The sequence below is a fragment of the Trachypithecus francoisi genome, unplaced genomic scaffold (assembly GCF_009764315.1).
Source record: "Trachypithecus francoisi isolate TF-2019V2 unplaced genomic scaffold, Tfra_2.0 Lachesis_group10, whole genome shotgun sequence".
Classification (NCBI taxonomy): domain Eukaryota; kingdom Metazoa; phylum Chordata; class Mammalia; order Primates; family Cercopithecidae; genus Trachypithecus; species Trachypithecus francoisi.
The window spans coordinates 29640632-29651476 of NW_022681455.1; positions in this window are offsets into that span (position 1 = coordinate 29640632).

Sequence of the window (10845 nt, forward strand, 5' to 3'; positions counted from 1 at the left end):
TGTAGTCCCAGCTACTCGGGAGGCTGAGGCGAGAGAATGGCGTAAACCCGGGAGGCGGAGCTTGCAGTGAGCTGAGATCCGCCACTGCACTCCAGCCTGGGCGACAGAGCGGACTCCGTCTCAACAAAAAAAAAAAAAAAAAAAAAAAAAAAAAAAAAAGAATGTCTAGGCTGGACCCCATGGCTCACGCCTGTAATGCTAACACTTTGGGAAGCTGAGGAGTGAGGATTGCTGGAGGCCAGGAGTCCAAGACCAGCCTGGGCAACATAGCAAGACCCTTTCTCTAGAAAAAATGAAAACAACTTGGCCAGGTGTGGTGGTACATGCCTTTAGTCCTAGCTACTTAGGAGGTTGAGGTGGGAGGATTGCTTGAGCCCAGCAGTTTGAGGTTCCAGTGAGCTAAGATTGCACCACTGCATTCCAGCCTAGGCAATGGAGTAAGGCCCTATCTCTAAACAAAACAAAACAAAACAAAAATATCTGCTGATAAACCTTGTGACAGGACATTCATGAAGGATGAAGAAAATATTTCGTTTATTTTTTTATTTTTTTATTTTTGAGATGGAGTCTTGCTCTGCTGCCCCGGCTGGAGTGCAGTGGCACCATCTCGGCTCACTGCAACCTCCACCTCCTGGGTTCAAGCAATTCTCCTGCCTTTGAAGAAAGAAAAAGACCTTCTCACATTGTTTTATACTGTTTTATACTCATTTCCTATTTAAACAAAAACAAAAACAAGGAGGTAAAACCAAAGACAGGCAGCCCGGTGCCAGGCCTGAAACCAGCCCTGGGTCTGCCTGGCCTAAACCCAGTAGTTAAAAATCAACTCATAACTTAGAAACCGATGTTATTCATAGATTCCATACATTGTATAGAAGAATATTGGCCGGGTGCGGTGGCTCAAGCCTGTAATCCCAGCACTTTGGGAGGCCGAGACGGGCGGATCAGGAGGTCAGGAGATCGAGACCATCCTGGCTAACATGGTGAAACCCCGTCTCTACTAAAAAAAAATACAAAAATCTAGCCGGGCGAGGTGGCGGGCGCCTGTAGTCCCAGCTACTCCGGAGGCTGAGGCAGGAGAATGGCATAAACCCGGGAGGCGGAGCTTGCAGTGAGCTGAGATCCGGCCACTGCACTCCAGCCCGGGCGACAGAGCGAGACTCCGTCTCAAAAAAAAAAAAAAAAAAAGAAGAATATTGTGAAACTCCCCTCCCTGTTCTATTTCACTCTGACCACGGTGCATGCTGCCCCTGTCACATACCCCCTGCTTGCTCAAATCAATTACGACCCTTTCATGTAAAATCTTCAGTGTTGTGAGCCCTTAAAAAGGACAGAAATTGTGTACTTGGGGAGCTCAGATTTTAAGGCAGTAGCTTGCCAATGCTCCCAGCTGAATAAAGTCCTTCCTTCTACAACTCAGTGTCTGAGAGGTTTTGTCTGCAGTTCGTCCTGCTACACCTTGGCCTCCCGAGGAGCTGGCATTACAGGGCCGTGCCACCATACCCGGCAATTTTTTTTTTTTTTTGTATGTTTAGTAGACACAGGGTTTCACCTTGTTGGTCAGGCTGGTCTTGAACTCCTGACCTCATGATCTGCCTGCCTCGGCCTCCCAAAGTGCTGGGATTACAGGCATGAGCCACCACACCCAGCTAGAAAAGATTTCTTGTGGAGTTTTTAAAAATTCTTTTGAAACAATTCTTTTTCTTTTTCTTTCTTTCTTTTCTTTTCTTTTTTTTTTTTTTTTTTTTTGATACAGAGTTTCGCTCTGTTGCCCAGGCTGGAGTGCAATGGCACGATCTTGGCTCACTGCAACCACCGCCTCCCGGGTTCAAGCGATTTTCCTGCCTCAGCCTCCCAAGTAGCAGGGATTACAGGCATGTACCACCATGCCTGGCTAATTTTGTATTTTTTTGTGTATTTAGTAGAGACAAGGTTTCTCCATGTTGGTCAGGCTGTTCTCGAACTCCCGACCTCAGGTGATCTGCCTGCCTCAACCTCCCAAAGTGCTGGGATTATAGGCGTGAGCCACCACGCCCAACAAAACAATTCTTACTTCCAACCTGTAAGCATGACTTTTCTCTCCTTCATGCCTTCCTGGCCCCCCCCTTTTTTTTTTTTTTTTTTTTGAGACAGAGTCTCACTTCTTCACCCAGGCTGGAGTGCAATGGTGTGATTTTGGCTCACTGCAACCTCCACCTCCCAGGTTCAAGCAACTCTCCTGCCTCAGCCTCCCCAGTAGCTGGGATTACAGCAACGTGCCAGGATGCCCTGCTAATTTTTGTACTTTTAGTAGAGATGGGGGAGGGGGGCTCACTATGTTGGCCAGGCTGGTCTCGAACTCCTGACCTCAGATGATCTGCCCGCCTCGGCCTCCCAAAGTGCTGGAATTTACAGGCATGAGCCACTACGCCTGGCCTGGCTCTATTTTATCTGGGTCTGACAAAAGTTATTTCATCCTACTACCTGCAATTTTTCCACAGAAAATTGTAGAGACACACAGTGAGTGTGAAAGGAGGGAAATTAACAACGGCTGTTGGCAGAGCCAACCAAATCATTTCACTGTAGGTGGATCACCTGTGAGTTGAGATGGTGGGGGGTATAAGGAGGTAGAGTGTCAATGCTTGTTAAGAAAGAATGGCAACAACTGTGCTGCCTTACAGAGCAGCACCTCCTCCAGTCTGTGGGTCCAACCTTAGATCCATTTCTAGGCAACAGTAAAAGGTCCCATATTTTCATTGCAGTGAGCCCTGGCTGCCATCAGGAAGATTTGGCCCTCTAGGTAAGATTTCCCTGAGACAAAGTACTATGGAAATCAAGTGCATATTCGGCCTCTTAGTGTCCTGGGTGGTGTTACCCTACTGACGAAGGCGATCCATTGATGAACGACAAACTGACCTAAAGAAATGTAAATAAATGCCTGCAGTCAGCCCTATTCCTCTGAAAAATTCCCCTAGCCCTTGTGTTGAAACCTGATGAGAACTTAAAAAATGTTAACTTGGTAATGGATGGAATCCTTCTCATTCAATGTTACCCCTATGCAAGTCAAGCTTAAGTCAGCCTGAAAGTGCAAACCCCATGGCCTCAGCCAGAGCCTACGGCTGTGGGTGCTAGATCCAAGGCCAAAACCGACGGCATCAGCCATCAGGATATCGCTGCCCTATATAAAGTACTGGGTGGTCTGAGAACACTGAAATCTTGCCATGCAGCAAGAAACTGAAAGTAAATGTGGAACTGTAATGAAACAGAACTGGTTTCCCCCTCCATGCTCCCGATCCCTTTAGATCCCTTTATCTCACCTCAGCCACTTTAAGACAAAAGGTGATTAGAGGTATAGAGAAGTTCTAATGGGATACATTCATTTGCAGTAGCCCCCCAAGGTACTGTGATAAACAGAATTCTAAAGATGCCTTCCCCCTCAAGATTCCTTCCCCTGGTTATTCAGTCAAATACTAATATAAGTACAGATGCTCTTCAATTTAAAATGGGGTTATGTTTCGATAAAACCATTGTAAGTTAAAAATATTTTAAAGTGGAATATGTATTTAATACACCTAACCTACTGAATATATTAGCTCAGCCTAGCCTACCTTAAATGTGCTCAGAACACATTTGCCTACAGTTGGGCAAAATCACTTAACACAAATCCCATTGTATGATAAAGTGTTGACTAACTTATGTAACTGGTTGCATACAGTACACTGTAGAGTACAGTATCAGTTGTTACCATCATTATTGTGTGGCTCATGGGAGCTGCAGCTCACTACTGCTGTCCAGCACCATCACAGAGTATCATACTCTCTAACCCAGGAAAATATCAAAATTCAAAGTACAGTTTATACTGAATGTGTGTTGCTGTCACATCATCATAAAGTTGAAAAACCCTAAGTTGAGCCATCATAAATCAGGGACCATCTGTACCACAATGCAGGGATTATGTTGTTGTAATTGAAGTCCCAAGACAATTGACCATAAAATAGGTTATCTGGTTGGGCCTGATCTAATCACATGAACTCCTTAAGAGGCAGAAAAAACAAAGATCAAAGAGAAGTTGGGAAGATTCAAAGCGAAAGAAGTATTCAGTGTACCATGGCTGGCTTTCAAGATGGAGGTGGCCATGAGCAAAAGAATGCAGGCAATTTCCAGAAGCTGAGAACAACCCTTGGTTGACAGTTAGCAAGGAAACAGGAACCTAATTCCTACAATCACTTCTTCTCCCCTTTTCTTCCCTTTCTTCGTGTGTAAGCACATTATCCTATCTCTGTAAGCACAGAAAATTGCCTAAAATTTAAGTGCAGTTTTCTGATTGCTTATAAAACTGACACAGCAGTAATTATCATCCATGCAAAAAACACCGCTCCAGTTAGAAACCTGTGAGCTTCTCCTCAAGCAGAACCCATTGATCCTACACAGGTGTCATCAGAGCTGATTCCTTTCTATGCCCTTATCTCTAATGTCCCTATACTGTTCCTGTTTTCTTTTTTTTTTTTTTTTTTTTTTTTTTTGAGACGGAGTCTTGCTCTGCCACCCAGGCTGGAGTGCAGTGGCCGGATCTCAGCTCACTGCAAGCTCCGCCTCCCGGGTTTATGCCATTCTCCTGCCTCAGCCTCCCGAGTAGCTGGGACTACAGGCACCCGCCTCGTCGCCCGGCTAGTTTTTTTTGTATTTTTAAGTAGAGACAGGGTTTCACCGTGTTAGCCAGGATGGTCTCGATCTCCTGACCTCGTGATCCGCCCGTCTCGGCCTCCCAAAGTGCTGGGATTACAGGCTTGAGCCACCGCGCCCGGCCTACTGTTTTCACTTCACCGGCAGCCTCTCCATCTCCCCAGGCCAATGCCCTGAGAATTTCCTTTCTTCTCCCCCATCCCAGGGATGGAGAGTAGGAGTTGGTCCCCAGGATAAGCCACATTTATCCCTGGAAGCAGCAGCAGAAGTGACAGTATGTTTGTGGGGTCCACTTGTAACCTGGGAATCACCTGTTTTGGCCTGGAAACCTTGCTCTCTCCCGAGGTCAGAATCCATGGTCACTAGGTGGAGAGGAAACATCTATGTCAGTGTGGATTTGGGAAACATTTCAAATTCCAAACCTAACACGGGACTGGGGCGCCCCCTTGGGTATGTTGTCCTGTCCAATTGCTGAAAGCCAGGGATGACAATGCGGAGGTCTCAACCTGAGGAGGCCAAAGGGGTCCGGTCTTCTGTTCTCAGCCCGGTGACCACACACGGGTGCCGATATTCTGCTCTCTTGGATTCAGATTGAACAGCCTGGGAGAGGACTGCGCTGCAGTCTAAACTGGATAGAGGTGGCTGGCATGGAGGCTGGGTGTCAATGAGGGGGTGAAGGTGAGCCACCTGAAAAGTGGGTAATTTTTACTTCCACTTTCTTTTTCTTTCCTGAGCACCAGTTATAAAAATATCCTTTTAAAATCTAAAATATTGGCTGGGCACAGTGGCTCACACCTGTAATCTCAGCACTTGGGGAGGCTGAGGCGGGCGGATTACCTGAGGTTGGGGGTTCGAGACCAGCCTGACCAACATGGAGAAATCCCGTCTCTACTAAAAATGCAAAATTATCTGGGCATGGTGGTACATTCCTGTAATCCCAGCTACTCAGGAGGCTGAGGCAGGAGAATTGCTTGAGCCTGGGCGGTGGAGGTTGCGGTGAGCCAAGATCACGCCATTGCACTCTAGCCTGGGCAACAAGACCAAAACTGCATCTCAAAACAAAACTAAATAAAACAAACAAACAAACAAAAAAACCCCACAAAGTTAGCTGGGTGCAGTGGCACACTCCAGTAATCCCAGCTACTTGGTAGGCTGAGGCAGGAGAATCACTTGAACCCAAGAGGCAGAGGAGCCAAGATCATGCCATTGCCCTCCAGCCTGGGCAACAAGAGCAAAACCCTGTCTCAAAAATCAAATCAAATCAAATCAAATCTACAATATTTTTGGATTTACAGAAAAGTTGCAAAGATAGTACATAGTACTCATATGTTCCACAGTCAGTTTCCCCTATTATTAACGTCTTATTTTATTATACATTTGTGACAGGTTATGAAACAATATTGATACATTGTTACTAACTCCTATTTTATTTGGATTTTATTCTTTTCCCTAACGTCACTTTTATGTTCCAGGTTCCCATCCAGGATACATTACATTTAGTACCTTTCATAGCTCCTTAGCCTCCTCTGGTCTGTGACAATTTCTTAGACCTCATTTTTGATAATTTGGTATTTTTTGAGGAGTACTGGTGAGGTATATTGTAAAACATCCCATAATTTGAGTGTGGTTGACAGGGCTATAGGTTTGGGGGAAGAAGAGCACAGAGATGAAATGCAATACTCTCAATACAACATACCAAGAGTGTATGTTACCCAGTAGATTTATCAAATGATTATGTTAACCTCCATCACTAGGCTAGGTCAGTGTTTCCCAGTCTATGATATATATTTTAATAGCAGCCCAAAGAGACTAAAACACTTGTCCTTGCATGAAGAACCCTGTCTGACTTCTGGGAGCCCAAGGAGACCCAGGGGAGGTCCACAGTGAGAAGAAAAGAGGGCTCAGGTCATCTGTCCTCAGGCTTATGGCCACATAGGGGTGCCACCTCTCTGGTGTCTCAGACACAAATCGAGCAATCAGAGAAGGCTGGGATGTCTGTGGTCTGAGTTGGGCAGAGGTGGCCAACACTGGAGCCTGACATCAATAGGGAGATGAAGACAATTTCTGAGCAGCCCCAGTCTCCCTAGGAGTCAGAGGACAAGAGAGCTCTGGAGCCCTGCACTGTGCCTGAGGTTCCAATCTTTTCTCCCTCTTCCCAGCCCCTTGATAGAAAACCCTGGGAAAACTAAAAAGTGCACAGTCTTTTCTTTAACTCCCAATTCCTTTCCTCTTCTGAGGGTTTTTTTTTTTTAATAAACTTATTTATTTTAGAATACTTTCAGATTACACAAAAGTTGCAAAGATAATACATGGTTCTTAGATATGTCACCCTCAGTTCCCCACTGTTAACATCCTTTTTTTTTTTTTTTTTGGAAGGAGTCTCACTCTGTCACCTAGGCTGAAGTGCAGTGGCACAATTTTGGCTCACTGCAACCTCTGCCTCAGGGTTCAAGCAATTCTCCTGTCTCAGCCTCCTGAGTAGCTAGAATTACAGGTGCAAGCCACCATGCCCAGCTAGTTTTTGTATTTTTAGTAAAGACATGGTTTCACCACATTGGCCAGGCTGGTCTCGAACTCCTGACCGCAGGTGATCTACCCGCCTCAGCCTCCCAAAGTGCTGGGATTACAGGCATGTGCCACTGCCCCTGGCCCCATTGTTAACATCTTATGTCACTATCATATATTTTTCACAACCAATGAAACAATATTAATACAGTATCACTAAACTTTGTTTCCATTTCATTAGTTCTTTCTGTTTTGAAACAAAGTCTTGCTCTGTCACCCAGGCTGGAGTGCAATGGCATCACGTCCACTCACTGCATCCTCCACCTCCCAAGTTCAAATGATTCTCAAGCCTCGGCCTCCCAAGTAGCTGTGACTACAGGCGCATGCCACTGTGCCCTGCTGATTTTTGTATTTTTAGTAGAGACAGGATTTCACCATGTTGGACAGGCTGGTCTCTTACTCCTGACCTAAAGTGATCCACCCCCCTTGGCCTCCCAAAGTGCTAGGACTACAGGTGTGAGCCACCATGCCTGGCCAGGTTTCATTAGTTCGTTTAACTTCCTTTTTCTGTCACAGGATTTCATCGAGGATATCACATTGTATTTAGCCCTAATCATGTCTCCTTAAGCCTCCTCCGGTTGACTTTGTTTTCAATGACTGTCTTAGTCTGTTTAGTATTACTGTAACAGAATAACTTGAAACTGGGTAGTTTATAAAGAGAAGATGTTTATTTAGCTCATGATTTTGCAGGCTGGGAAGTTCAACAGGATAGTGTTGGATCTGGCCAGCTTCTGGTGAAGGCCAAATATTAGGTCAAAACATGGTGGAGAAGGGGAAAAGTGAGTGGTATGTACAAAAAGATCATGTGGGCAGACAACGAAGCAAGAAAGAGTCTAGGAACCCAAACTTGCTTTTATAACAACCTGCTCTTTGGTAACTAATCTAGCCCCAACAGAGTAAGAAATTACTCACTCATGTGGGACGGCATCAATCTATTTATGAAGGATCTGCCCCACCTCCAACACCACCACCACATTGAGAATTTTTTTTTTTTTTTTTGCCTGAGGTTGTGAGTTTGAGACCAGCCTCACCAACATGGAGAAACCCTGTCTCTACTAAAAACACAAAATTAGCCAGGCATGATGGCACATGCCTGTAATCCCAGCTATTCAGAATGCTGAGTCAGGAGAATCGCTTGAACCCAGGAGGTAGAAGTTGCAGTGAGCCAACATCATGCCATTGCACTCCAGCCTGGGCAGCAAGAGTAAAACTCTGTCTCAAAAAAAAAAAAAAAGAATTAAACAAAAGTCAGTTTTCCTAATGGAAAAAATTATGGTGCACTCCGTAACAGTAGAGGACTCACAGAAAACTTATACAGATAGATTTATCAATAGAGCAATGAAAACAAAGGTATGTAAGTAGTAAATAGAAACTTCAGAGTAAATAGGTAAGAATTCCACAATACTCAGTGTACTGAAAGTTTATTTTACTCTCTAAAGGAGGAAGAATAGTCGTGATGATGGATATGTTTAGGGGGCAATGATTGTGACGGAGTCTCAAATATTTCCTGACAGATTTTCTGTTGTGTAACAATTTTCCTGAAAATGCAAATGATTCAGAACTTTTCTTTACCTTTCATTATTTGTTAATATCATATAAACACCAGCCTGACCAAAATGGTGAAATCCCATCTTTACTAAAAACACAAAAATTAGCCGGGCATGGTGGCGTGTGCCTGTAATCCCAGCTACTCAGGAGGCTGAGGCAGGAAAATCCCTTGAACCTAGGAGGCAGAAGTTTGCAGTGAGCCGAGATCGCGCCACTGCACTCCAGCATGGGCGACAGAGTGAGACACTGTCCGCCCCGCTCCCCACCAAAAAAAATATAAGCAGCAGAACACCTTAACTATGAAGATAATACAGTATCATTCACTTGCCCTCTTTTTTTCTAGTAGTATCGTCTATCACACACACACACACAAACACACACACACACACACCCTCACATCTTTTGCTCAATAGGTAAACATCTCTTTCATTTCTGTACCATTTTCTCCACTTTGAGACAGAGTCTCAGTAATCCTAACTGTGGTTAAAATATGTTACTTCTGCAAAAAAAAAAATTTTTTTGAAGCAGAGTCTCGCTCTGTTGCTCAGGCAGGAGTGCAGTGGCAAGATCTCTGCTCACTGCAAGCTCCATCTCCCGGGTTCACGCCATTCTCCTGGCTCAGCCTCTCCAGTAACTGGGACTACAGGCACCCGCCACCACGCCCAGCTAATTTTTTTGTGTTTTTAGTAGAGACGAGGTTTCACCGTGTTAGCCAGGATGCTCTCGATCTCCTGTCCTCGTGATCTGCCCTCCTCGGCCTCCCAAAGTGCTGGGATTACAGGCGTGAGCCACCGTGCCTGGCCTTTTTAAGACGGAGTTTCACGGTTGTTGCCCAGGCTGAAGTTCAATGGCGCGATCTTGGCTCACCACAACCTCTGCCTCCTGAGTTCAAGTCAAGCGATTCTCTTGCCTCAGCCTTCAGAGTAGCTGGGATTAAAGGCATGCACCACCATGCCTGCCTAGTTTGTATTTTTAGTAGAGACGGGGTTTCTCCGTGTTGCTCAGGCTGGTCTCAAACTCCCAACCTCAACTGATCCACCAGCCTTCCTGGGATTACAGGCGTGAGCCACCGCACCCGGCCTGGTTTAAAACTTTTTATTTAGTGGCAGGATGTCCAGGAATGAATTAAAGTCATTAAATGAGGACTCAGTTGCTCTGCACTTGGCTCTTTCTGGACTTTCTGTGCTGTTCCATTGGTTTGTCTGTTCATTCACCAGTGCCACACTGTTCTAGTGACAGGGAATCTGTAAAATATTTAACTATTAGGCATAACTCGACACCCAATTCTCAATTTGTTTTTTTCCCCCAAGGGATTTTCTAATTATTCTTATTTATTTTTCTATGTGAACTTTAAAATCTACTTGTCTAGCTTGAGAAAAAAAGTAGTTGTTGGCATTTTGATTAGAGGTATTACATTTTAAAATTTACTCTGCAAATGTGCTGTATAGTCTTGAGAATGTTCTTCTATACTCCACAACCAAAAAAAAGGAATGAATTAACAGCATTTGCAGTTACCTGGTTGAGATTGGAGACTGTTATTCTAAGTGAAATAACTCAGGAATGGAAAACCAAACATGGTGTGTTCTCACTGATATGTAGAAGCTGAGTTATGAAGACACAAAGGTACATGAATGATGCAATGGACTTTGGGGACTTGGGAGGAAGAGTAGGAGGCGGCAAGGGACAGAAGATTACAAATATGGTGCAGTGTATACTACTTAGGTGATAAGTGCTCCAAAATCTCACAAATCACCACTAAAGAACTTACTCATGTAACCGAGTACCACCTGTACCCCAACAACTTATGGGAAAAAAAGTTCTTCCATTTGTCCTTTTTTTTTTTTTTTTTTTTTTTGAGAGGGCGTCTCGCTCTGTCTCCCAGGCTAGAGTGCAGTGGCCCAATCTTGGCTCACTACAACCTCCGCCTCCCGGGTTCAAGCGATTCTCCTGCCTCAGCCTCCCGAGTAGCTGGGACTGTAGGCGTCCGCCAGCACTCCCGGCTAATTTTTGTATTTTTAGAAGAGACAGGATTTCACCATATTGGCCAGGCTGGTCTCGAACTCCTGACCTTGT